General features: G+C 45.3%; 1 protein-coding gene across 2 annotated transcripts in view; it reads right to left on the bottom strand.

The window, feature by feature from the left end:
• Nucleotides 1-20,502, bottom strand: part of LOC143784254 (putative methyltransferase DDB_G0268948) — a 150,102-nt gene extending 129,600 nt beyond the window's left edge. The window contains exon 1 of one of the 2 annotated variants that reach the window (XM_077272278.1): nt 20,488-20,502. The gene's annotated coding sequence lies outside the window, so the exon portion shown is untranslated. Of the gene's footprint in view, nt 1-18,881; nt 19,179-20,487 lie in introns of those variants that run through there. The other variant, XM_077272277.1, reaches the window with a different exon arrangement.
• Between the last annotated feature and the right edge of the window lie 2,662 nt (nt 20,503-23,164).

Here is a 23,164-nt window from a genome sequence, read left to right as displayed (position 1 = left end):
ACATTAGCCGGATGATGGGACTACTACTGTCCCATCATTGGCTAATGTGTCAATCACTGTCACTGTAACAGGCATAGCCTAATGGGACTTGTAGTCCCATCGGACTATGCCTGCATGCACACACACACCCCAAAGACCCCCCGACAGCCCGCACAGACCCCCGTCAGCCCGCACAGACCCTTGACAGCCCCGTACAGACCCCCGATAGCCCCAGCTGATCCCCGACAGCCCCGCAAAGACTCCCGACAGCCCACACAGACCCCCGACAGCCCCACACAGACCCCCGACAACCCCGGCAGACCCCAGACAGCCCCGCACAGACCCCCGACAGCCCGTACAGACCCCCGACAGCCCCGCACAGACCCCGGACAGCCCACACAGACCCCGACAGACCCGGCAGACCCCCAACAACCGGCACAGACCTCTGACAGCCCCGCACAGACCCCCGACAGCCCTGGCCCCGATCTGCAGCATTTCTCGTACCCAACTCCACAGCAAAACCGCAGATCTTTTTTAGATCTGAGGTTTTGCTGCAGATGTGCCCGACTCAATGCTTCCAGGGGCGATCCTCATGAGGTCCCTATGTCATTTGAGCAGTGTTTCCATCATTTTCAGACGTTTTCAGACCTTAAATGGACCCCCAAAGGAGGGAAGGAGCCCCTAGCCCCAGGATATCCTGCAACAATGCCCTGACAAATACATTTTGCAGTCTGACCAAGATTTCAACCCTTAATTATTATTTCCACATGTAGCTCTTTAGAGACAGGTCCAGCAATACTTTTACATGGCCATTCCATTCCTCCATTAAGGAAATCAGTATTTTTTTATTGATCTGCAAATAAGGTTGAAATACTAGATCTGAAGCCTCTGTCACTAAAGCTCTACTCCCCACCCAGTGTCGCCTCCTCCTGCTTGACTGACAGTTCCTTTGCATGAAGACACACAGCATAGAGGCAGTCATGTTAAGCAGGAGGCTGTTCTGGGGGGGAATATAGTTTAAGAAACTGAGGCTTCAGATCTACAGTAGCTTTTCAGCCTCAATTGCATAAAAATTCAAATATTGACTTATTTTCCAAGGAACAAATGGCAATGTAAAGTTATTGCTGCACTTGTCTTTTAAAGAGCTAGATGTATACAGCTCTGGAAAAAATTAAGAGACCACTGAAAAATGTTCAGTTTGTCTGATTTATCCCTTCATAGGTATATTTTTGAGTAAAATGTAAATTGTTCATTTATTCTAAAAACTTCTGACAACATGTCTCTGAATTTCCAAGCAATAATTTTTTTTTTTCGGAAAAAGAAAAATGGTCAAAATTAAAATAAGAACAGTGCTTTCAGACCTAAAGTAATGCAAAGAAAACAAGTTCATAATCATTTAGAAACAACAATACTAATGTTTTAACTCAGGAAGAGTTCAGAAATCAAGATTTTGTGGAATAATGATGATTTAATCACAGCTTTCATGCATCTTGGCATGCTTTCCACCAGTCTTTCACACTGCTTCTGGCACAAACGTTTAAGCAGTTCTTTGATGGCTTGTGACTATCCATCATCCTCTTGATTACATTCCAGAGGTTTTCAATGGGGCTCAGATCTGGAGATTGGGCTGCCCATGACAGGGTTTTGATGTGGTGGTCTCTTAATTTTTGCCAGAGCTTTATATATAAATAGATTTGGAGGTTAAATCCTGCTGACAGATTCCCATTGAATTACTCCCATCATCATCATTTGTATACTATCATTTTCTGAAACTAGCTTCTCTTAGTTAATGTCTTGAAGAGTTGAAGTGCATCCTTCAAACTAGGAAAATTGTGTTGTTTTAAATTGTTTTGCCCTCCCCAACTGAGTATGTGTTTGCAAGTAGAGATGAGTGAATTTGCTCGGTTTCTCTCTTATAGCTATAGCACTTGCCGAATAAGGCCGGCGTCACACTAGGCGTATGAAAATACGGTCCGTTTTTTACAGCCGTAATATGCAGTAATTGTCCCAAAACACTGTTCCGTATTTAATGCGAGGATGCGATTTTTATGCACAAATTTATCCGTGTGTCATCCTTATGGCATCCATATGGCTTCCGTTTTTTTCTCGCAGGCTTGCAAAATGGACATATCATGGATCCATCGGCTCAAATATTCTAAAAAACATATATACAGTCTTTATATATATATATATATATATATATATATATATAATATGTCAGTGAGACAAATATATATATATATATATATATATATATATATATATATACACTCACTGGCCACTTTATTAGGTACACCTGTCCAACTTCTTGTTAACACTTAATTTCTAATCAGCCAATCACATGGCGGCAACTCAGTGCATTTAGGCATGTAGACATGGTCAAGACAATCTCCTGCAGTTCAAACCGAGCATCAGTATGGGGAAGAAAGGTGATTTGAGTGCCTTTGAACGTGGCATGGTTGTTGGTGCCAGAAGGGCTGGTCTGAGTATTTCAGAAACTGCTGATCTACCTGGATTTTCACGCACAACCATCTCTAGGGTTTACAGAGAATGGTCCGAAAAAGAAAAAAAATCCAGTGAGCGGCAGTTCTGTGGGCGGAAATGCCTTGTTGATGCCAGAGGTCAGAGGAGAATGGGCAGACTGGTTCGAGCTGATAGAAAGGCAACAGTGACTCAAATCGCCACCCGTTACAACCAAGGTAGGCCTAAGAGCATCTCTGAACGCACAGTGCGTCGAACTTTGAGGCAGATGGGCTACAGCAGCAGAAGACCACACCGGGTACCACTCCTTTCAGCTAAGAACAGGAAACTGAGGCTACAATTTGTACAAGCTCATCGAAATTGGACAGTAGAAGATTGGAAAAACGTTGCTTGGTCTGATGAGTCTCGATTTCTGCTGCGACATTCGGATGGTAGGGTCAGAATTTGGCGTAAACAACATGAAAGCATGGATCCATCCTGCCTTGTATGGAGCATCTTTGGGATGTGCAGCCGACAAATCTGCGGCAACTGTGTGATGCCATCATGTCAATATGGACCAAAATCTCTGAGGAATGCTTCCAGCACCTTGTTGAATCTATGCCACGAAGAATTGAGGCAGTTCTGAAGGCAAAAGGGGGTCCAACCCGTTACTAGCATAGTGTACCTAATAAAGTGGCCGGTGAGTGTATATATATATATATATTTAATTCAGCGCTAGATAGCAGAAAAGCCGGTAATTCAATTGCCGGCTTTTGCTCTCTCCTTCACAAACCCGACAGGATATGAGACATGGTTTACATACAGTAAACCATCTCATATCCCTTCTTTTATTGCATATTCCTCTTTACTAATGTAACAAGTGTCTCTGTGTAAAATTTGGTGTCTCTAACTATTAAAGGGTTAAATACCGGAAAAAAATGGCGTGGGCTCCTGCGCAATTTTCTCCGCCAGATTGGGAAAGCCAGTGACTGAGGGCAGATATTAATAGCCTATGGAGGTCCCATGGTTATAGGACACCCCCTGGCTAAAAACATCTGCCCCCAGCCACCCCAGAAAAGGCACATCTGGAAGATGCGCCTATTCTGGCACATAGCCTCTCTCTTCCCACTCCCGTGTAGTGGTGGGATATGGAGTAATAAGGGGTTAATGTCACCTTGCTATTGTAAGGTGACATTAAGCCAGGTTAATAATGGAGAGGCGTCAATTATGACACTTATCCATTATTAATCCAATAGTACGAAATGGTTAATAAAACACACACACATTATTAAAAAGTATTTTAATGAAATAAAGACACAGGGTGTTTTAATATTTTATTATACTCTTAATCCACCTGAAGACCCTTGTCACCTGAAATAAAGTTAAACAAAACAAACAACAATATTCCATACCTTCCGTCATTCAGTCTTGTCCCACACTGTAAATCCATCTGAAGGGGTTAAATCATTTTACACCCAGGAGCTCTGCCAATGCAGCTGTGCTCCTGTCTGTAAAACTTGGTGAATGAATGGAGTGCAGGGGAATGTACTGTAGTTACCTCGAGTCGCTGTGATGTGCCCTCTGCTGGATGAACTCATATGAACTCGAGCCTGGGAAAATATTCTGAAAAGTTCCCACGCTCGAGTTCATATGAGTTCATCCAGCAGAGGGCGCATCACCGCGACTCGAGGTAACTACAGTTATTTTATTCTATTCTGTCAGTGTGATTTTACTGTACATCGTGGTGAATTGCCAGCTTTTCTATAGAACACCGGTGCGTATTTCTCGCAAGTCACAAGCATGGTCCGTGTGTAATCCGTAATTTTCTCGCCCCCATAGACTTTCATTGGCGTATTTTTGGCGCAATACGCTGACAAACGCAGCATGCTGTGATTTTCTACGCCCGTAACATGCCGTATATTACGGATGCGTAATATACGGCAGATAGGAGCTGCCCCATTGGGCCGTGTGCAATGCATATTTTCTGGACGTATTTTCTGCGCTCATACGTCCGTAAAACTTGCTAGTGTGACGCCGGCCTAAGCTGCAGAGTGAACCAAGAGTCCTGGATCACGCTGATCGGTGCCGCAGGTGCATGTGTGACTGCTGAATGACAGTCATGACACATGCATGGAGAGACCAACAAACAGGCTCTCCATGCATGAGTCATTACTGTGACACAGCCGCAACACATGCAGCACCAGTGCGATCCAGGAAGCTGGGTTCCCTCTGCAGCTTATTTGGAAAGCGCTATAACTTGCCAAATAAGAAGGAACCAGAGCAAATTTTCTCATCTCTATTTGTAAGTAAACTGAAAATATATTGTGGTCATTGGTACTAATAAAGTTTTTGCAAACAGTGACAATTCTAATATGTTCTGCATTGTTAAAAATGACAAGATATACTCTAAAAGAGCATTGCTTCATGTCAGGTCTTCCACAAACTGTCTAAAAATATGCTAAATCAAGCCGAGGACCTTTCACCCCTGAGCAGTTGAAGCACCATGACCCAAGTTAATATCTGGGTAGTGTGAGGCTGTGGCCTCTGATACAGCTATAGGGCACTGTTTGTTCTCCCCAGAATGTGCATGCAGACGGATGAAGTCCATAGGTGTGCATGAGAGTCACAGATTTCCGTTCCGGGTTTTCCATGTGGCTGAAGGCCACAGGTTTGTGTGTGTGTTTAAAAACCCTGCAGTAAGGGTTATGGGTGTGTCAGGTGTGTGAGGTGCACGTCAGTGTCAGTCTGGTGTGTGCTGGCACCTGCAGCGTACACAGAGATGCAAGTCGTCCATGGTACTGGTCTCGGATGTGGACAGTCCTGTGCCCGAAGGAGTCGGATGTGGACAGTCCTGTGCCCGGAGGTGGATGTCCTGTGCCTGAAAGAGGACTAGCAGGTGCAACAATAGCAAACAGGTGGATATGGTGCCCGGCTGCTATCCGGAGGATATCCTGAACTGTATGCGACTGTGTGAGTAAAGAGTCTGTAAAGAGACTGTGATACAGCGATGCAGGACACCCACGAGAACTAGTCAGAGGAGGGCTGGCGTGTGTAGTGTCTGCAACATATGAGGCTGTGTGTATGGACACGTATGGAGACTGTGAGATGGCGTGCGGTGGCCCAGGGAAACTGGACAAGGGAAGTCTGGCCTGTTTAGGGACCGCAAATCTAAAGCCATGTGATATGTATTGCTTTGAACTGGTGTAAACTGGTCACTGATAGGGTTGAGCGACTTTCATTTTTTTAAGATCGAGTAGGGTTTTGGGAAACCCGATTTTGTCCAGAGTCGAGTCGAGTGCAGTCGGCCGATTATCGCTAAAAGTCGGGGATCGACCGAAACACGAAACCCAATGCAAGTCAATGGGGAAGCATAGTCGGCAGTGAGTGGAGGCCAGGAAAACACCTACAGTGCCCATTTTAATGCCAAAAACATCCATTCTTGTTTCTGAAGCTTGCCAATCTTAATTAACTGTATAATAATAGTTGGGCATAGGGAATTGGGTGAAAGTTGTGGGGGGAGTAGGGCTGGCTCAAGTTTTTCGTGGGCCCAGGAAATGCGGACTACGTCACGGCGGTGTTGCAGGGAAAGGTAAGTATTTAAAAGTTGCAAGTGCTGTGATCCTGAGCAAGCAGGGGGGGGGCCCACTCGTTCGCATTGCCACTGGCACAGGGCCCCTCAAAGTACGGCGGTGTGTTTGCATGGCGGGGGCGCCTCCCACCAGCAGCGACACTTTTGCGTACTCTGAGGGGCCCTGTGCCAGTGACGTCGCCAACGAGTATGCCCCCCCACCTGATGAAGGAACCTGCACTTTCATCTGCACCTTCCTCTTTGTCCCTGTGTAAGGTGGTATAACATGCGGGAAGGGGAACCTTACTTTCAGCAGGGACAGATTCTGGCTGTGTAGAGTACAAGGGGAATGTAGTGGTCTAGGTCAATGTACCAGCAGACTCATTTAGCAGTGGCTGGGCAATGGGCAGGATGAGGAGGAAACAGATATAGGGCCAAAGAATAAAGTAGGCTACATGCAGTTCAAAATTGGTAACAGGACTAAACAGGCGGCATTGCTTTGTTCAGTGGAGTAGCAAACCCAAGAGCAGCAGACACTGTTTCAAGGGCCTAACCACACTAGTAGGCCAAATGCAGTTTAATATCTGATAGTATAGGGCGAAAGCCAGAATGTGGAAGCTCAGCTTTGTTCAGTTGAGGACAACACCAGGGAGGGGCAGACACCTTTAGTAGGCCGGAAAAGCCTATTGCATTTTTTAAAATGGTAATTTGGAGCAGAAGGTTGAAGCTCAGCTTTATTTACTTGAGGGCAACACCAGGGAGGGGCAGAAGCCGTTAGTAGGCCCTAACCACCATTTTTTTTTTTTAAACCACATAATGAGAGCCGGAAGGTTGAAGCTCAGCTTTATTTAGTTGAGGACAACACCAGGGAGGGGCACACAGACAGACACCTTTAGTAGGCCTGAAAAGCCTATTGCATTTTTCAAAATGGTAATTTGGAGCAGAAGGTTGAAGCTCAGCTTTATTTAGTTGAGGGCAACACCAGGGAGGGGCAGAAGCCGTTAGTAGGCCCTAACCACCATTTTTTTTTTAAAACCACATAATGAGAGCCGGAAGGTTGAAGCTCAGCTTTATTTAGTTGAGGACAACACCAGGGAGGGGCAGAAGCCGTTAGTAGGCCCTAACCACCATTTTTTTTTTTAAAACCACATAATGAGAGCCGGAAGGTTGAAGCTCAGCTTTATTTAGTTGAGGACAACACCAGGGAGGGGCAGAAGCCGTTAGTAGGCCCTAACCACCATTTTTTTTTTTAAAACCACATAATGAGAGCCGGAAGGTTGAAGCTCAGCTTTATTTAGTTGAGGACAACACCAGGGAGGGGCACACAGACAGACACCTTTTGTAGGCCTGAAAAGCCTATTGCATTTTTCAAAATGGTAATTTGGAGCAGAAGGTTGAAGCTCAGCTTTATTTAGTTGAGGGCAACACCAGGGAGGGGCAGAAGCCGTTAGTAGGCCCTAACCACCATTTTTTTTTTAAAACCACATAATGAGAGCCGGAAGGTTGAAGCTCAGCTTTATTTAGTTGAGGACAACACCAGGGAGGGGCAGAAGCCGTTAGTAGGCCCTAACCACCATTTTTTTTTTTTAAACCACATAATGAGAGCCGGAAGGTTGAAGCTCAGCTTTATTTAGTTGAGGACAACACCAGGGAGGGGCACACAGACAGACACCTTTAGTAGGCCTGAAAAGCCTATTGCATTTTTCAAAATGGTAATTTGGAGCAGAAGGTTGAAGCTCAGCTTTATTTAGTTGAGGGCAACACCAGGGAGGGGCAGAAGCCGTTAGTAGGCCCTAACCACCATTTTTTTTTTAAAACCACATAATGAGAGCCGGAAGGTTGAAGCTCAGCTTTATTTAGTTGAGGACAACACCAGGGAGGGGCACACAGACAGACACCTTTAGTAGGCCTGAAAAGCCTATTGCATTTTTTAAAATGGTAATTTGGAGCAGAAGGTTGAAGCTCAGCTTTATTTAGTTGAGGGCAACACCAGGGAGGGGCAGAAGCCGTTAGTAGGCCCTAACCACCATTTTTTTTTTTTAAACCACATAATGAGAGCCGGAAGGTTGAAGCTCAGCTTTATTTAGTTGAGGGCAACACCAGGGAGGGGCAGAAGCCGTTAGTAGGCCCTAACCACCATTTTTTTTTTTTAAACCACATAATGAGAGCCGGAAGGTTGAAGCTCAGCTTTATTTAGTTGAGGGCAACACCAGGGAGGGGCAGAAGCCGTTAGTAGGCCCTAACCAAAGTTGAAGGCCAAATGCAGTTTAATTTCTGATACTATAGGCCGAAAGCCAGAAGGTGGAAGTTCCGATTTAGACAGTGGAGGACAATTTGAATTAGGGACTGCAGACAGACTTAGTAGGCTGTCCCCTGTGGACCATGCATCCACCACATTAACCCATTGCGCCGTAATGGACACGTAATCTTCCGTGGCCATGCCTACAGGTCCATGCGTCTGTTGTCAGGTGCACCTTTGTACTCACAGATTGCCAGAGTGCATGGACAATGCGGTCTTCTACATGCTGGTGGAGGGTTGGGATGGCTTTTCTCGCAAAAGAAGTGTCGACTGGTTAGCTTGTAGCGTGGTACAGCGTAGTCCATCATGGCCTTATTAATAGTAAATAAAATATATAACTAGGCTCTATGAACTTTTAAATAGGTTCCAGGGGTACACGGGCAGCATTGGTGTGGTCAGTGGAGGAGTATTGCAAGTAGGGGCTGCAGACAGGCTATCAAAGGCCTAAAATAACAAACAGTAGGCAGTCATGGCAGTTTTACATCGGTTACATGGATACACAGGCAGGCACTCCAGGCAGCATTGTGGTCAGTGGAGGAGTATTGCAAGTAGGGGCCGCAGACAGGCTATCAAAGGCCTAAAATAACAAACAATAGGCTCATGGCAGTTTTACAGCGGTTACATGGATACACGGGCAGGCAGCTTGGTGGTCAGTGGAGGAGTATTTAAAGTAGGGACCGCAGACAGGCTTCAAAGGCCTAACATAAGAAAATGGGCTGGCTGTAGGCACTTTATAATTGGTTCCAGGGGTACACGGGCAGCAGTGGTCTGGTCAGTGGAGGAGTATTTAAAGTAGGGACCGCAGACAGGCTATCAAAGGCCTAACATAACAAACAATAGGCTCATGGCAGTTTCACAGCGGTTACATGGATACACGGGCAGGCAGCTTGGTGGTCAGTGGAGGAGTATTGCAAGTAGGGGCTGCAGACAGGCTATCAAAGGCCTAAAATAACAAACAGTAGGCAGTCATGGCAGTTTTACATCGGTTACATGGATACACAGGCAGGCACTCCAGGCAGCATTGTGGTCAGTGGAGGAGTATTGCAAGTAGGGGCCGCAGACAGGCTATCAAAGGCCTAAAATAACAAACAATAGGCTCATGGCAGTTTTACAGCGGTTACATGGATACACGGGCAGGCAGCTTGGTGGTCAGTGGAGGAGTATTTAAAGTAGGGACCGCAGACAGGCTTCAAAGGCCTAACATAAGAAAATGGGCTGGCTGTAGGCACTTTATAATTGGTTCCAGGGGTACACGGGCAGCAGTGGTCTGGTCAGTGGAGGAGTATTTAAAGTAGGGACCGCAGACAGGCTATCAAAGGCCTAACATAACAAACAATAGGCTCATGGCAGTTTCACAGCGGTTACATGGATACACGGGCAGGCAGCTTGGTGGTCAGTGGAGGAGTATTGCAAGTAGGGGCTGCAGACAGGCTATCAAAGGCCTAAAATAACAAACAGTAGGCAGTCATGGCAGTTTTACATCGGTTACATGGATACACAGGCAGGCACTCCAGGCAGCATTGTGGTCAGTGGAGGAGTATTGCAAGTAGGGACCGCAGACAGGCTTCAAAGGCCTAACATAAAAAAATGGGCTGGCTGTAGGCACTTTATAATTGGTTCCAGGGGTACACGGGCAGCAGTGGTCTGGTCAGTGGAGGAGTATTTAAAGTAGGGACCGCAGACAGGCTATCAAAGGCCTAAAATAACAAACAATAGGCTCATGGCAGTTTCACAGCGGTTACATGGATACACGGGCAGGCAGCTTGGTGGTCAGTGGAGGAGTATTGCAAGTAGGGGCCGCAGACAGGCTATCAAAGGCCTAAAATAACAAACAATAGGCTCATGGCAGTTTTACAGCGGTTACATGGATACACAGGCAGCTTGGTGGTGAGTGGAGGAGTAGTGCAAGGAGTGTCTGTCCCAGTACTCCCAAAATATAAATAGATGTTAATGTCTCGCAAAACAACCAAAACAAAAAAAAAAGGTGGCATACTTAGGTACAGGGGTGGGCTCATCTACTGAGTTTCTGACATAGTAATTTGGCAGTAACTATTTAATGGTGCCAATATAGGACACAGACACAGACTACTTTAAGTTGCATCATAGATGTCTACAAATTTGTATTGTCAGTGCCAGACATTGAATGATGTCAGCGAATAGACTAAAGATTGGTGGAGCTGTGCGACATAATTTTGCACGTGGTAGAGCACATTTTGAGCTGGGGTAGGGGGGAACTCTCTTGAGGCCGGCGGGACCGCCCCAGGGCCCCTCATGTTACAACGGTGTGTCTGACGTTGGGTGCGCACCACCACCGCCAGAGACACTACATTGTACTATGAGGGACCCAGTAGCAATGCCGTCAACCAAAAGCGAGCACACCCACCTCTTCAGACAAACAGCAGTCTCACGGGTGCTTGCGCCAAGTCGCGATACCACGGCCCCGTGTGGGGAGTTTTGCCATTTAGGGAGGTGTAAACATGTCGTATGCTGTACAATCAGCTGCAGCAAATTAGACATTAGAAAAGTAATTCACAGGCAAGAGCTTTTCATAGGAAAGCTAGGTGTCGGCCGGGCAAGGTGGGGCAAAAGATTTCGAAATCCAGTTGTGGTTCATTTTAATGAATGTTAGATCGTCAACATTTTGGGTAGCCAGACGAGTCCTTTTTTCGGTTAATATTGAACCTGCAGCACTGAATACTCTTTCTGATAGGACACTTGCTGCCGGGCAAGCAAGCTCCTGCAATGCATATTCTGCCAATTCTGGCCAGGTGTCTAATTTGGAGGCCCAGTAATCAAATGGGAATGACGGTTGAGGGAGAACATCGATAAGGGATGAAAAATAGTTAGTAACCATACTGGACAAATGTTGTCTCCTGTCACTTTCAATTGATGCAGCAGTACCTGTCCTGTCTGCGGTCATAGCAAAATCACTCCACAACCTGGTCAGAAAACCCCTCTGTCCAATGCCACTTCTGATGTGTGCACCCCTAACACTCCTAGTCTGCTGCCCCCTGGAGCTCGTGTGAGAACGATCACGTGCGCTGTGTGCTGGGAATGCCTGAAGCAAACGGTCAACAAGAGTTGATTGTTTGGTTGCTAATATTAGTTCCAAGTTCTCATGTGGCATAATATTTTGCAATTTGCCTTTATAGCGTGGATCAAGGAGGCAGGCCAACCAGTAATCGTCATCGTTCATCATTTTCGTAATGCGTGTGTCCCTTTTTAGGATACGTAAGGCATAATCCGCCATGTGGGCCAAAGTTCCAGTTGTCAAATCTCCGGTTGTGATTGGTTGAGGGGCAGTTGCAGGCAAATCTACGTCACTTGTGTCCCTCAAAAAACCAGAACCCGGCCGTGACACGCAACCAAATTCCTGTGCCCCCGGGAAAGGTTCGGCATTAAAAATATACTCATCCCCATCATCCTCCTCGTCCTCCACCTCCTCTTCGCCCGCTACCTCGTCCTGTACACTGCCCTGACCAGACAATGGCTGACTGTCATCAAGGCTTTCCTCTTCCTCTGGTGCAGACGCCTGCTCCTTTATGTGCGTCAAACTTTGCATCAGCAGACGCATTAGGGGGATGCTCATGCTTATTACGGCGTTGTCTGCACTAACCAGCCGTGTGCATTCCTCAAAGCACTGAAGGACTTGACACATGTCTTGTATCTTAGACCACTGCACACCTGACAACTCCATGTCTGCCATCCTACTGCCTGCCCGTGTATCCTCCCACAAATAAATAACAGCACGCCTCTGTTCGCACAGTCTCTGAAGCATGTGCAGTGTTGAGTTCCACCTTGTTGCAACGTCTATGATTAGGCGATGCTGGGGAAGGTTCAAAGACCGCTGATAGGTCTGCATACGGCTGGCGTGTACAGGCGAACGTCGGATATGTGAGCAAAGTGCACGCACTTTGAGGAGCAGGTCGGAGAACCCAGGATAAGTTTTCAATAAGCACTGCACCACCAGGTTTAAGGTGTGAGCCAGGCAAGGAATGTGTTTCAGTTGGGAAAGGGAGATGGCAGCCATGAAATTCCTTCCGTTATCACTCACTACCTTGCCTGCCTCAAGATCTACTGTGCCCAGCCACGACTGCGTTTCTTGTTGCAAGAACTCGGACAGAACTTCCGCGGTGTGTCTATTGTCGCCCAAGCACTTCATAGCCAATACAGCCTGCTGACGCTTGGCAGTAGCTGGCCCATAATGGGACAACTGGTGTGCAACAGTGTCATCTGCCGATGGAGTGGTTGGCAGACTGCGTTCTGTGGAAGAGCTGTAGCTTCTGCAGGAGGACGAGGAGGAGGAGGAGGAGGGGGTGCGAACGCCTACAGCCAACTGTTTCCTAGACCGTGGGCTAGGCACAACTGTCCCTAAATTGATGTCGCCTGTGGACCCTGCATCCACCACATTCACCCAGTGTGCCGTGATGGACACATAACGTCCCTGGCCATGCCTACTGGTCCATGCATCTGTAGTCAGGTGCACCTTTGTACTCACAGATTGCCTGAGTGCATGGACGATGCGCTGTTTAACATGCTGGTGCAGGGCTGGGATGGCTTTTCTGGAAAAAAAGTGTCGACTGGGTAGCTCGTATCGTGGTTCAGCGTACTCCATCAGGGCTTTGAAAGCTTCGCTTTCAACTAACCGGTAGGGCATCATCTCTAACGAGATTAGTCTAGCTATGTGGGCGTTAAAACCCTGTGTACGCGGATGCGAGGATAAGTACTTCCTTTTTCTAACCAGAGTCTCATGTAGGGTGAGCTGGACTGGAGAGCTGGAGATCGTGGAACTTTCGGGTGTGCCGGTGTACATGGCAGACTGAGAGACGGTTGGAGACGGTATTGTTTCCGCCGGTGCCCTAGATGCAATATTTCCTCCTACAAAACTGGTGATTCCCTGACCCTGACTGCTTTTGGCTGGCAAAGAAACCTGCACAGATACTGCCTGTGGTGCGGAAAATGGTGGCCTTACAGTGACGGAAGGGATGTTGCGTTGCTGACTAGCTTCATTGGCCGAGGGTGCTACAACCTTGAGGGACGTTTGGTAGTTAGTCCAGGCTTGAAAATGCATGGTGGTTAAGTGTCTATGCATGCAACTAGTATTTAGACTTTTCAGATTCTGACCTCTGCTTAAGCTAGTTGAACATTTTTGACAGATGACTTTGCGCTGATCAGTTGGATGTTGTTTAAAAAAATGCCAGACTGCACTCTTCCTAGACTCGGATCCCTTTTCAGGGATTGCAGACTGAGCTTTAACCGGATGGCAACGCTGTGCTCCAACAGGTTTTGGCTTTGACACGCGTTTTGGGCCAGATACGGGCCCGGCAGATGTAACCTGTTGCGATGTTGATGCCTGCTGCGGCCCCTCCTCCACCTCCGCTTCTGAACTACTGCCGCCTGCACCCTGTTCCCCCAATGGCTGCCAATCGGGGTCAATAACTGGGTCATCTATTACCTCCTCTTCGAGCTCGTGTGCAACTTCGTCTGTGTCACTGTGTCGGTCGGTGGTATAGCGTTCGTGGCGGGGCAACATAGTCTCATCAGGGTCTGATTGTGGATCTGTACCCTGAGAGGGCAATGTGGTGGTCTGAGTCAAAGGAGCAGCATAGTACTCTGGCTGTGGCTGTGCATCAGTGCACTCCATGTCAGAATATACTTGTAATGGGCATGGCCTGTTAAATGTTTCACTTTCTAAGCCAGGGACGGTATGTGTAAAGAGCTCCATGGAGTGACCCGTTGTGTCGCCTGCTGCATCCTTCTCTCTTGTTGTAGTTTTTGCTGAGGAGGACAAGGAAGCGACTTGTCCCTGACCGTGAACATCCACAAGCGACGCGCTGCTTTTACATTTACCAGTTTCGGAAGAGGAGGCAAAAGAGCTAGAGGCTGAGTCTGCAATGTAAGCCAAAACTTGCTGTTGCTGCTCCGCCTTTAAAAGCGGTTTTCCTACTCCCAGAAAAGAGAGCGTTCGAGGCCTTGTGTAGCCTGACGACGAAACTGGCTCCACAGCTCCAGACTTAGGTGGAATATTTTTATCCCCACGACCACCTGATGCTCCTCTACCACTACCATCATTACCAGCTGACAATGAACGCCCACGACGACCTCTTGCACCAGACTTCCTCATTGTTTTAAAATCTTAACCAAAGTAACTTTATTTGTTGCTGTCAAACAACTTACACGGTGAGCTATAACTTCAGTATGATTTCAATATCCCTTAACAGGTTGGTGAGACCACAAGGAAAATCAGGCACAATGTTACACACTCTGTTTTCTGTGGCACAAAATCACAGAGATGACACACACGCAGGACTGTCACTCAAGCACTAATGTCAATATTAATCTCCCACCTAATTTATTTTTTTTTTTTTCTCAGGGAGACTTTAGAAACCAAATAATATTAAAAAAAAAAAAAAAAAAGGCTTTCTATGGCCCACAATTAGAGAGAGAGAGGTGGCACACCCAGGAGTCAAGACTGGCACACAAGCTGAGAGGGCAATATTACTCTCCCACTGTTTTTTTATGTATTTTTTGTTTTTTCAGGGAGACTTTAGAAACCCAATAATATTTTAAAAAAAAAATAAATAGGCTTTCTATGGCCCACTGAATGAGAGGGAGAGAGGTGGCACACCCAGGAGTCAAGACTGGCACACAAGCTGAAAGGGCAATATTACTCTCCCACTGTTTTTTTAGGTTTTTTTTTTTTTTTCAGGGAGACTTTAGAAACCCAATAATATTTTAAAAAAAAAATAAATAGGCTTTCTATGGCCCACTGAATGAAAGGGAGAGAGGTGGCACACCCAGGAGTCAAGACTGGCACACAAGCTGAAAGGGCAATATTACTCTCCCACTGTTTTTTTATGTATTTTTTGTTTTTTCAGGGAGACTTTAGAAACCCAATAATATTTAAAAAAAAAAATAAATAGGCTTTCTATGGCCCACTGAATGAGAGGGAGAGAGGTGGCACACCCAGGAGTCAAGACTGGCACACAAGCTGAAAGGGCAATATTACTCTCCCACTGTTTTTTTAGGTTTTTTTTTTTTTTTCAGGGAGACTTTAGAAACCAAATAATATAAAAAAAAAAAAAAAAAAAAAATAGGCTTGCTATAGCCCACTGAATGAGAGATAGCACACACAGCAGTGGCACACAAGCCCTGACTGAGGCCAATATTTTTCTCCCACTGATTGATGTAGTGTTTTTGTGTTGAGGTAGAATTTAGAACACAAATCACGGAAAAAATAAATAGGCTTTCTATGGCCCACTGAATGAAAGGGAGAGAGGTGGCACACCCAGGAGTCAAGACTGGCACACAAGCTGAAAGGGCAATATTACTCTCCCACTGTTTTTTTATGTATTTTTTGTTTTTTCAGGGAGACTTTAGAAACCCAATAATATTTAAAAAAAAAAATAAATAGGCTTTCTATGGCCCACTGAATGAGAGGGAGAGAGGTGGCACACCCAGGAGTCAAGACTGGCACACAAGCTGAAAGGGCAATATTACTCTCCCACTGTTTTTTTAGGTTTTTTTTTTTTTTTTCAGGGAGACTTTAGAAACCCAATAATATTTTAAAAAAAAAATAAATAGGCTTTCTATGGCCCACTGAATGAGAGGGAGAGAGGTGGCACACCCAGGAGTCAAGACTGGCACACAAGCTGAAAGGGCAATATTACTCTCCCACTGTTTTTTTAGGTTTTTTTTTTTTTTTCAGGGAGACTTTAGAAACCCAATAATATTTAAAAAAAAAAATAAATAGGCTTTCTATGGCCCACTGAATGAAAGGGAGAGAGGTGGCACACCCAGGAGTCAAGACTGGCACACAAGCTGAAAGGGCAATATTACTCTCCCACTGTTTTTTTATGTATTTTTTGTTTTTTCAGGGAGACTTTAGAAACCCAATAATATTTTTAAAAAAAAATAAATAGGCTTTCTATGGCCCGCTGAATGAGAGGGAGAGAGGTGGCACACCCAGGAGTCAAGACTGGCACACAAGCTGAAAGGGCAATATTATTCTCCCACTGTTTTTTTAGGTTTTTTTTTTTTTTTCAGGGAGAATTAGAAACCAAATAATATTAAAAAAAAAAAATAAATAGGCTTTCTATGGCCCACTGAATGAGAGGGAGAGAGGTGGCACACCCAGGAGTCAAGACTGGCACACAAGCTGAAAGGGCAATATTACTCTCCCACTGTTTTTTTAGGTTTTTTTTTTTTTTTCAGGGAGACTTTAGAAACCAAATAATATTAAAAAAAAAAAAAAAAAAAAAAAAAATAGGCTTGCTATAGCCCACTGAATGAGAGATAGCACACACAGCAGTGGCACACAAGCCCTGACTGAGGCCAATATTTTTCTCCCACTGATTGATGTAGTGTTTTTGTGTTGAGGTAGAATTTAGAACACAAATCACGGAAAAAATAAATAGGCTTTCTATGGCCCACTGAATGAAAGGGAGAGAGGTGGCACACCCAGGAGTCAAGACTGGCACACAAGCTGAAAGGGCAATATTACTCTCCCACTGTTTTTTTATGTATTTTTTGTTTTTTCAGGGAGACTTTAGAAACCCAATAATATTTTTTAAAAAAAATAAATAGGCTTTCTATGGCCCACTGAATGAGAGGGAGAGAGGTGGCACACCCAGGAGTCAAGACTGGCACACAAGCTGAAAGGGCAATATTACTCTCCCACTGTTTTTTTAGGTTTTTTTTTTTTTTCAGGGAGACTTTAGAAACCAAATAATATTAAAAAAAAAAAAAAAAAATAGGCTTGCTATAGCCCACTGAATGAGAGATAGCACACACAGCAGTGGCACACAAGCCCTGACTGAGGCCAATATTTTTCTCCCACTGATTGATGTAGTGTTTTTGTGTTGAGGTAGATTTTAGAACACAAATCACGGAAAAAATAAATAGGCTTTCTATGGCCCACTCAGTGAGAGATGGCACACACAGGGATGGCACTGTAGCAGAAATGCCAATCTTAATCTCCCACAAAAAAAAAAAAAAAAAAAAAAAAAAACTGTCCTACAATTACTATCTCCCTGCAGTAATGTAAGCCAGGTATGGCAGGCAGCAATAGGAGTGGACTGATGCACAAATTAAATAAAAAGTGTGGACAAACAAAAAAGATAGCTGTGCAGAAAGGAAGGAACAAGAGGATATGTGCTTTGAAAAAAGCAGTTGGTTTCCACAGTGGCGTACACACAGCAATACAGCTATCACGGAGCCTTCTAGGGCAGCCCAATGAGCTACAGCGCTGAGGGGAAAAAAAAAAAAAAATAGCTTCCACAGTCCCTGCACACCGAAGGTGGTGTTGGACAGTGGAAATCGCTGCAGCACAAGCGGTTTGGTGGTTAGTGGACCCTGCCTAACGCTCTCCCTGCTTCTGACGAAGCGGCAGCAACCTCTCCCTAAGCTCAGATCAGCAGCAGTAAGATGGCGGTCGGCGGGAACGCCCCTTTATAGCCCCTGTGACGCCGCAGACAGCAAGCCAATCACTGCAATGCCCTTCTCTAAGATGGTGGGGACCAGGATCTATGTCATCACGCTGCCCACACTCTGCGTTCACCTTCATTGGCTGAGAAATGGCGCTTTTCGCGTCATTGAAACGCGACTTTGGCGCGAAAGTCGCGTACCGCATGGCCGACAAGCACAGGGGTCGGATCGGGTTTCATGAGACGCCGACTTAGCCAAAAGTCGGCGACTTTTGAAAATGATCGACCCGTTTCGCTCAACCCTAGTCACTGATAATATCCAATAAAGTTATATGCATTTATGTGAATTGGACTTTAATGCTGTGAAGAAACACATTAAAAGAGACTTTTGTGTTTGAATTTGTGGGTCACTGCTTCTTCACTGCGTACGATGCTACTGCAGCCTTACAGTAGTTAAAACCTCTAATCAGTATTGTAGCAGCTGGTGCAGACCACGCCATATGATTATGCAGCTGACCCCCCCCCCCCAGCTCAAGCAATGTTAAAATTATGTGCACACGTTGCGGATTTTGCTGCGGATCCGCAGCGGATTTGACGCTGTGGATCTCCAGCAGTTTTACATGCATTGTACAGTACCTTGTAAACGTATGGAAAACAAAATTCACAGTGCACATGCTGCGGAAAAAAACGTGCGGAAACGCAGCTGTGTTTTTTCCGCAGCATTTCAATTCTTTGTGCGGATTCCGCAGCGGTTTACTCCTGCTCCTGCTCCTCAATAGGAATCCGCAGGTGTAAAACCACAGGTGGAATCAGCACAAAAACCACGGTAAATCTGCCGTAAATCCACGGGTAATCCGCAGTGTGGTTTACCTGTGGATTTTGAAAAACAGTGTGGAAAAATCCGCACACTAATCAGCAACGTGTGCACATCGCCTTAATCTATGGAGTAAACAAAAAATACAAAAAAAACCCACAAATTAAACAGAAAAAAGTGCAAGTGAAGTAATGAATCAGCCCACAGTCTTTACCTATTTTTGTAATTCCTACCCACAAGGGTTCAACTTCCTCACAATCAGGGTTACACTGGGGTGTCTTGGGCCCACAGGAGGAATTGATTCTAGGAGCCCACCTTACAGACTTATTCAAATACCTGTTATCCCCGTTATAGCAGAGAGTAGACTGTAAAACACATGCTGCTGGCTCTGGGCTTGGGTTAGGAGGTGTCTTGGCAGTTCGAGGCTGAAGCATTTATATCATGGTAGCTGGCTTCAAGAACATGTCAATGGTGCGAGAGTTCCTGCTCTGCCTATTGATCTCCTGATAGTGGGGCTCAGGAAAATGGCTGCAAATGCGCAGATTGAGATCTCGGCTCATCATTCAGCTGGGATCTAAATCTTCCTGATCTATATTTTCCTGAAGTTCAGTGCTCAGAGATCAGTGGCTGCTGCCTCGCACTGCTGGGACACCACCTCCTCCCATCTGAAGACCCGCAGCATCCCCCCACTCTTGCCACCGCCGGCTTCCTGCAGTGGCGACCCTGCCTCCTGTGACCCCACTTCGCTGCCACCCCCCCCCCCCCCTCCAGGTAAGCTACATCTGAACTATAAGACACACCCCCATTTTCCTCCCAAATTTTTTGGGAAAAAAGTGCATCTTGTGTGAAAAATATGGCACACACATTTGACTGTATATACAGTGTACCATACAGGTGACAGCATATACAGTGCAACATACATTTTTACTCACAATTCTGAGAGGATTCTGTCACTGAATAGAAATGCCCAGGACAGCCGAAGACAGTTTGTTTTGTTTGTCCATCAGCTCGGTCCTCCTGTCACCCAGTAAACCATCAGAATGTTCTCAGGCAAAGAAAAGTTACGGTATCTTCTGTTTTAGTCATTGCTCCTCTCATCCGCTTGTCCTGTCAGGTTCAGTGAACAGAGGAATGCGCACCTGAAGGATGTTGTTCGCACCTGACATCTGTACGCAGCCCCTCCTAAAATATCACAGTTGCGAAACTGCTATGGGAGCTGATATATTTAAAATCCTGACAGTTCACTAAATAAAGATTACTTTTTTGCTAATTTTTTGCTAAATAAAGGTATTTAGTAGTAAATTTTGTAATATTTAAATGTATTTTATTTAATTTTTCTGAGAAACCCTCTAAAGGTTCTTGCCTTCAGCTTGCCTCCTAATTCTTTAGCATTATTCTTAAGGATCCTCCACCTATCACCTATTCTCTGATTTACTCACACATGGACCATGACTGCTGGATCATCACCAGTCCCAGCAGTAGTTTTGTAGCCCGTTCCAGAAAATGCCAGATCCTGGCACCGGGATACAGCAAATCATTTGGTTAATCAGTGTTGGCGACAATTTATTCTATTTTCCTTATTATAGATTGCAATAAATATACAACATTTTTACCCTACCTACCATGCCACCTTCCTGGCTACCAGCTAGGTTATTCTTACAGCTGTTGGTAGAGCCATCTCCACTAGGATGGCCATATCTGTGACATAAAACCTTGAATCATTACAAAATTTGTACATTTTGCTTGGAAGTACAGAAACAGGAGAGTTCTTTCTTTTCTTAGAACCCTTTCCACTACTAATTATTACATTAACCCAGTTTCATGCTTGTTTTGCCTGATCCATACTGTACATTGAAGGAAACCATTAATCCTCCTATCCATGATCAAATCCAGCAAAAAACAGTAATGAATAATGAAAAGTAAGGAAAAGTTAATTACTTACAGGTATTGAACTTCTTCTTTCAAATCCTATTTTTTTTTTACCTACCGCTTTCCTTTTATAGCACCTTAGTTCAGCCACATCAGAAAGCAAAGTAAACCCCTTGGGTGGGTAAAGGAGGGACACATAATTCTATGAAATTTACTGGGTGGATCTATGAAAGACATGCAGGCAATTGGAAATATCAAGTGAATGACAGATACAAAAAACATCACAGGCATGATACAATTCCAGGAACTGTGCTGTGTAGAGGCTTTCTGAGGCAGGTGCTACATATGAAACATGAACAGTGTTAAAGAAATCAGAAAAGGTCAGTTATCCCGGAAAGCTGTCAATAAGTTAGGAGTTGTTGTCCTTTCAAGGATATATGCATCTGTTTTTACCCTCTTCACCAGAATAACTCATACTGTTCTGCCAAATTCATTGTTAATCACAAATATGTACAAAACACCCCCGCATTCTTTTTTTTATAGAAATCTATCTTGTATCCCAGGACATAAGTGCCAAAGTGCACCTCCAGACCATTGTATCCTTTTCAGCGAGTACAAATTGATTTCATACAGCTTCCAAGGGTAGGCACCTATGAATATGTGCTAGTGTGTATAGATTTGTTTTCCAACTGGCCAGAAGCTTGGCCCTATTCTTGTGCTAATGCATGCACTGTCGCAAATAAATTATTATCAGAGGTAGTTTGCAGATTTGGAGTACCAGAGGTCATTGAAAGCGACAGAGGTAGTCACTTCACGTCACAGGTGTGTCAAGAAATTACCCGAGCTCTAGGAATTGAGCAATCATTCCACACTCCGTATCATCCGCAGAGTAGCGGTAAGGTGGAAAGGTTGAATGGTACTTTAAAAATGAAAATCCAGAAAGCAATGGCAGAAACGGGTAACCATGGACTGAGTGTCTTCCCATTGCATTATATACAGTTAGGGTCACGCCAACCAAAAAGGCTAGTCTGAGTCCATATGAGATTCTTTTCGGAGGTCCTGCAAAAACGGGGTTGTACTTCCCTCAGCAAATGCAGGTCTCACATTCAAATATGACAGCTTATGTTGGCGCATTGCAACAAATATTGCAGCAAATTCATACTCGTGTTTTCAGTTCCGTTCCAGATCCCTCCTCCTTGCCAGGCTCGCATGATCTTAAGTGTTGTGATCCGGTGACCTTGGAGCTGCATGAGACTTTCTCAGGAGTAGGTGGAACCTGTACTGACCGCAATCCCTAAACTGTCACCGCAACTAGAAGTAGCCGTGGGGTGTACCTAACACATCCTAGACACCTCGACACAGCCGGAGGACTAAATACCCCTATAGATGGAAATGGGAATTCTATCTTGTCTCAGAGCAGAACCCCAAAGGATAGGCAGCCCCCCACAAATATTGACTGTGAGTATTAGAGGAAAGACACACGCAGGCAGAAATCATGATTTAGCAAAAGAGGCCACGCTAGCTAAATAGGAAAGGATAGGACAGAGTACTAAGCGGTCAGTATTAAAACCCTAAAAATATCCACAGCAGATAATACAAAAATTCCATATCTAACTAAAGACATGGAATGTATATCTGCATCTCCTGAGAATCCAATTTGACTGAAATATCCAAACACAGTCTAAGCTGGACAAGAAAAAACATTGAATAGTACTGAATTGTAAAGCACACAGCATGTGTGCTGCAGAAACAAAACCAGACACTTATCTTAGCTGATTTGGCAGCAGGGCAGGAGGAACCAGACAGAGATGCTAAACCTCCAAGAACAATGGACAACTGGCAAGGGCTAATGAATCCTGCACACCTAAATATCCCAGTCAGAGCTGCAATCAGCAGGGACACCTGCCCAGGATTGCAACCCAGGGACAACTGTATTACTACCAATGACCACCGGAGGGAACCCAAGAGCAGAATTCACAACAGTACCCCCCCTTGAGGAGGTGTCACCGAACCCTCACCAGAGCCCCCAGGCCGATCAGGACGAGCCAGATGAAAGGCACGGACCAAATCAGCAGCATGGACATCAGAGGCAAAAACCCAAGAATTATCCTCCTGGCCATAACCCTTCCATTTGACAAGGTACTGAAGCCTCCGCCTCAAAAAGCGAGAATCCAAAATCTTCTCTACCACATACTCCAACTCCCCATCAACCAACACAGAGGCCGGAGGATCAACAGAGGGAACAACGGTAACCAAACATTTCTGCAATAAAGATCTATGGAAGACATTATGGATAGCAAAAGAAGCCGGAAGGGCCAATCGAAAAGACACCAGATTAATAATCTCAGAAATCCTATAAGGACCAATAAAGCGAGGCTTAAACTTAGGGGAAGAAACCTTCATAGGAATATGACGGGAAGACAACCAGACCAGATCCCCCAACCCGAAGCCGGGAACCAACACACCGACGATGGTTAGCAAAACGTTGAGCCTCCTCCTGAGACAATACCAAATTGTCCACCACATGAGCCCAAATCTGCTGCAACCTGTCAACCACAGAATCCACACCAGGAGAGTCAGAAGGCTCAACCTGCCCCGAAGAAAAACGAGGATGAAAACCAAAATTACAAAAGAAGGGCGAAACCAAGGTAGCCGAACTAGCTTGATTATTAAGGGCAAACTCAGCCAATGGCAAGAAAGCCACCCAATCATCCTGATCAGCAGACACAAAGCATCTCAGATAAGTTTCT

Source organism: Ranitomeya variabilis, chromosome 7 (assembly GCF_051348905.1).
Source record: "Ranitomeya variabilis isolate aRanVar5 chromosome 7, aRanVar5.hap1, whole genome shotgun sequence".
Lineage (NCBI taxonomy): Eukaryota > Metazoa > Chordata > Amphibia > Anura > Dendrobatidae > Ranitomeya > Ranitomeya variabilis.
The sequence above is the reverse complement of the archived record's forward strand: the minus strand, read 5'-3'. Positions and strand labels throughout refer to the sequence as shown.